The following is a 5,935-nucleotide window of genomic DNA, read 5'->3' as shown; positions in this document are numbered from 1 at the left end:
GCAATAAAGATAAAGCTACTAAAACTGAATAAAAAGAACAAAATGAGTATTGCAAAGTGTTTTGAGAAAAGAAATTTTTACCCCCACGCGAAGTCGATCCTCCCTCACACTTAGTTCGTGCACGGTCCTCCATGCTTGCTTAGGATCCGGGAGAATGAGAACTTCGGGGCCACCTTCAGCTGCTGGTGTCGGGAATGGGTTGGTCACCTTCATCATACTCCTCCCCAACTAGCTCGGATGAAGCCTCAGGAATTAGGCCGGGGTCTCTTCCTTCTAGCTTTGCCGCTATCCACTCAAAATGCTTGTGCTCCAAATGCTCTATGCGGTGGATATTGTGCAAGATGTCTCGGAATAGATCCGGAAGAGATTGGAGAATCGGTAAAGGAGTCGATGAGCTTAGTAGACTTGATGGTGGTGCTACGGGTGCCTTCCTCTTCGAGGGTGTCTTATCTGATGATCCATCCAATTCTCCCCTCGAAATGAACTTGTTGCCTCTTGGAAACTCGAACATTATATCCATTGGTTGCCTCTCTACCCCTGCTGCGTTTGCTAAGCGCATCACCATCAACAGAAATGGAATGTTGATGTTCTTCTTCTCAACCAATTTCCAAATCGATTTGCGTAATAAAGGTGCCATGGCTATATGCTTCCCTTCCATAATAGCTCACAGTAGCAAAGCAGTTTGAAATCTCACATGGGTAGTGTGGGTGCTCGAGATGATGTAGTCCGCCACAATCTAATGCCATATACGAGCTTCGGTATTCAAATCAGAGTATGCAATACTGGTGGGAACAGAATTTCTCTCTTTGCTATACTCCCAAGATGCACCAGGACGGCCTATTCTCTCAAGAATGGGAGTTAGAGATATTCTTCCTTTGAACACATCCACCTTTATCTTGAAATAATCATCCTTGTCAAGCGGAATATGGGGGATGTTCAGAATAGCTTCTAGAGCTTCATTGGACGTATCCAACATCCTTCCCCGGAGGAATACTGACTTTGTTTCCCAAGCTTGGTAGTTCACATAGAATTCCCGCACTATAGTCTCATTTACTTCAATGGATTCTCGCTCGAGAAATCCCTACTGAATCGAGGCAATCCGTTGATGAATACTCATCTTATACAGGCTTGGAACCTTCAACGGCCGCTCCCAATGGATTGTGCGCTTCTCAATAGCCTCGTATTGACAGTAGGCTCTTCGGTTGACCAAGGTATTCGGTTTATCCCTTGGGCGATCCCACCAAACATCAGGAAAGCGAGCGGTAGTTTGCTCAACTGGTGAAGTAACCGGTGCCTTACCCTTTTTTCTCATCCTAAAAATAATAATAAAAGAATTTCGTGATCATAGGGCAACAATAAAATAAAATCACTAAGGAAGCATGACGTTAGGATTTTTGCCAGTAAAGAATTTCATAAAAACAGTCGCGTTGTAGATATAGTCTCTAAACCGACAGAAATCCCTTCGTACAAAAGTTTTGGTTGTCACAAGTAATAAACCCCTTTGAAATTGATAACCGAATATTTAAACCTCGGGTCGTCTTCTCAAGGAATTGCAGGGAGGTATGTTCTTATTATTGGTTATGAGTTGTAAATTGAGGTTTATTAGGAGGTAAGGAGGGAATACGTTGAATGACAAGTAAAATAAAATAATAACAATAAAATCTCTTGGCAAGATATGAGAACTGGAAGGCCTATCCTTGTCAATTGCGATAAGAATTGGGTTTTAATCCCACTTTGTTAACCTCTAACTATAAAGGTAAATCAAGTGGATCAATTAGCTTAATCCTCAGATCCTAGTCAATTCCTATGCAAAGACTAGAGTTATTGGAGCAACTCCCAATTTCAACCACTGTTTTATTTGACAGCTCAAGCGTTACCAATAAATCAACCAAAGCCAAAAGAGAAAAATCTAAATTATTTAAATAAAGGAAAGCAATCATAGATCTGAAAATACCTCAAATTAGCACTAATAAAGATATCAAATGTAACATGGAAGAGTTCATAAATTAAATTAGAAAAATAAATAAAAGGAACATTGAACCTGTGATCGCAAAAGATGAAATAATCATGAAGTGAAAAGAATCCTAATTCTAAATCCTAAGAGAGAGGGGAGAACCTCTCTCTCTAAAAACTACATCTACTCCTAAAATTGTGAATTTAAAAGCCTTCTTATGAATGGATGCATTCCCCCACTTTATAGCCTCTAATCTGTGTTTTCTGGACTGAGAACTGGGTCGAAAACAGCCCAGAAATCGCTGGAGAAGAATTCAAACATGCTGATTTCCGTCACTGCGACGCAGCCACATGGATCACGCGGTCGCGTTGCCTAGCATCAGAGAAACTATAGCATATTATATACCAAATCGAAGCCCCGGACGTTAGCTTTCCAATGCAACTGGAACCGCATCATTTGGACCTCTGTAGCTAAAGTTATAGCCGTTTGAGTGCGAAGAGGTCAGGTTGGACAACTTAGCAGTTTCTCCAACTTCTTGTATTCCTTCCACTTTTGCATGCTTCCTTTCCATCCTCCAAGCCATTCCTGTCTTATAATATCTGAAAACACTTAACATACATATCAAGGCATCTAATGGTAATAAGATAGGATTAATAATAAGCAAATATAAGATCAAAGAAGCATATTTTCAATCAAAACACATAATTAGGAAGGAAATATAAAACCATGCAAATAGTATGAATAAGTGGGTAAAGAGTTAATAAAAACCACTCAATTGAGTACAAGATAAACCATAAAATAGTGGTTTATCAACCTCCCCACACTTAAACACTAGCATGTCCTCATGCTATACTCAAGAGAAGCTATAAAGATGAAGAGGAATGGTATGAAATGCAACCTATGAATGCAACTACATGCTAAATGCTTTTACTTACTTGGTTAAGAGTAAATAAGTTCTCCAAGATAAATACAAATCAATTTCCACTAATTCAAATCAGACAATAAAAAGCAAGTGAACTTGTAAGAAGACAGCTCATGAAAGCAGGGAACATAGAATTTAAGCGTTGAACCCTCACTGGAAGTGTATATCACTCTAATCTCTCAAGTGTATAGGGTTATTCACTCTACTCTTCTCTAGTCATGCTTTCTAAACCTTGTTCTTCATCTAACCAATCAACAAAAATTTAATGTACCAATGCAAACATCATGAGGTCTTTTCAAGGTTGTAATGGGGCTGAGGTAAAGGTAAGGATATATGTATGGCCAAGTGAGCTATAATATGAATCTTCAATTAACCTAAGCTCTCACCTAATATACATATACTCTATATACTTTTAAATTCATGCCTAGCTACCCATAATTCCCACTTTTGTATAATTCCCATACTCATGTACCAAATTTTCTTAAAATTTTTTTTTATCACATGTGCATTGATCTTTTATTAACTTAACATTGGGGTAATTTTGTCCCCTTATTTATTTATTTATATTATATATTTTTTTTCTCTTTTTTTTGTAGAGAAATAAACATAACTTATCAATGCACATGGATTTTCTATTATTTTTCAATTTTGGTTTTTTTTTTCATGAGTAGGTTCCCAAATTCCTAATATTCAAATAAATTAGAAACATGTTACATTCCCTTATCAACCCATGTTCCCACAATTTCCCCACACTTATTTGATACACAATCTCTATCTTAAGCTAACCAAAGATTCAATTGGGATAATTAATTTGTTTTCCGCTTAAGGCTAGTGATGTGGTAAAATATAGAACAAATGGGGATTAAAAGGCTCAAAGTGGCTGACAAGGGTGATTTAAAGGGTAGGCTTATTTGGGATAAGTGAGCTAAAATCAAACAATGGCCTCAATCCTATGCAAGCATGTAAATATACTAAATAATGGACATATAGAATGGAACAAAGCTAATATTGCAATCATAGAGAAGTAAACACACAAGAATAAAAATTTATGGTTAAATAATGTAACCATATAAATAAGCTCAAAATCTCACAGGTTGTGTGTTCTTTAGCTCAAAAACCATGTTCCAAATACAACTTCCAAACAAGTCTAACATATAAAAAAAAATTTTTCAATTTAAATTAGTGAAATATTATAAAAATTTCTTGAAAAAGAAAATATTACTTCAACCAAGTAGTAACTAAATGCATAAAACCAAATAAACATGCAATTAAATATGCAAATGTAACAATTAACAAAGAAAATAAAATATTGGTATTTGAGACAGGAAAGTACTAACCCATGGAGATCGGTATCGACCTCCCCACACTTAAAGATTGCACCGTCCTCGGTGCATACTGAGATGTGCAGGTGGACGGGTTGTTTCAACTGTTGCTTTTCTCTAAGGATTGTGCAGATGGACTTGTCTGTCTCCCCATGTAAACGTCTTCCGGTTTTCTTCCTGGTGGCCATCCTGGATAGGTTGTGCGATGCTGGCGGCGCGATCGCGTGGGTGACGCGGTCGCGTGGTGCGCGATAAGGTTGGGTGACGCGGACGCGTGGGGTACGCGATCACGTGACTTGATTTGTGCTAGTGGCGTGAGTGCAGCCTCGCGGTCGCACAACTCTCTGTTCGAAACTCATTTTGCCAAAATTCTGGGTGACGCGAACGCGTGGTCGACGCGATCGCGTGAGTGGCCATCATGGGGATATGACGCGGACGCGTGGGGCACGCGTTCGCGTGGTGAGGCTTGGGCTTCCAGCACGAGTCCAGCCCAACTCCAGCTCAACTTTCGGCCATGCACCCGGTTGACGTTGATTTTCAGGTCACGCGGCCGTGTGGGTGACGCGGTCGCGTGGGAGGCCATTATTCCCAGGTGACGCGGACGCGTCAGCGACGCGGTCGCGTGGGGTTATTTGTGCCATTGGCACGCCTCCAGCGCTGCTCCTGCGAAACTCCCTATTCATATTAATATTCTCTCCCATCTTCTTGCGACGCGGATGCGTCGCTGATGCGGTCGCGTGGTCGCTTTTTTATTTTTTATTTTTAATCTGAAAAGATGCAGAATGCAGTGTTAATATGAATGTGATGCAAAACTCCAGGTTCAATATAATAAAATAAAACTCAAAAACAAATAAAACTTAAATAAAAATGAAAAATGAACGATCACACCATGGTGGGTTGTCTCCCACCTAGCACTTTTAGTTAAAGTCCTTAAGTTGGACGTTTGGTGAGCTCTTATGTTATGGTTTCTCCTACCCTTAGCCGTAGGGCCTCCTCTAGCTCTTTATGAAGTATGGATTTGCAAAGATGATTCCTTCTTTCCTGTTCCATATCAATAGCATAATTGGGATCATCTTGCTCTTGGATTGATGGATGTGGGTGCTCTTCCATGGATGGTGGTGATGGGATGGAGAGATTATTCTGTGGTTGACAAGGAAGTGCACTAGAGCTTGAGGGTTGATTATTGAAGGTATTCGGTGGTCTGATTTGGGTGAAGAGAGCTTGTATAGTAGAGTTTAGATCGGCAAGTACTTTCTCCATGGAGGTTTGGGGTAGATAGGAGGGTTCATTTGGTTCATAAGGTGGTTGGTATGGTGGATGAGGGTTAGGGTCATATGCAGGTGAATGGTGGAAAAGGGCTTGTGAGTATGGTGGTCCCAAGTTGTATTGAGGAGGTTCATAGGCATATGATGGTGGTTGTTGATAGTCCATTGGAGGTGGTTGTTGCCATGAGGGTTGATTAAATCCTTGTGGCTCCTCCCATCTTTGATTGTTCCAACCTTGATGCCTGTTCTCATTGTAATTTCTTCTTCCTGCAACATAATTGTAACCAGACTCATAGCCAAAGGGGTGAGAGTTCATAGTAGTAAAATAAAAATTAAAAATAAAAATAAAAATAAATTTAAATTAAAAGGTTATTTAAATTTTGAATTTGAAAATTAAATTTTGAAATTTGAAATTTGAAATTTTGAAATTTGAAATTTGAAATTTGATTTTTGAAATAAGATAAGATAAGAT

General features: G+C 39.3%; 1 pseudogene; it reads right to left on the bottom strand.

Moving 5' to 3' along the window:
• LOC110263766 overlaps positions 737-5,935 on the bottom strand; it is a 49,504-nt pseudogene continuing 44,305 nt past the window's right edge.

This window comes from Arachis ipaensis, chromosome B06 (assembly GCF_000816755.2).
Source record: "Arachis ipaensis cultivar K30076 chromosome B06, Araip1.1, whole genome shotgun sequence".
In the NCBI taxonomy this organism is placed as follows: domain Eukaryota; kingdom Viridiplantae; phylum Streptophyta; class Magnoliopsida; order Fabales; family Fabaceae; genus Arachis; species Arachis ipaensis.
The sequence above is the reverse complement of the archived record's forward strand: the minus strand, read 5'-3'. Positions and strand labels throughout refer to the sequence as shown.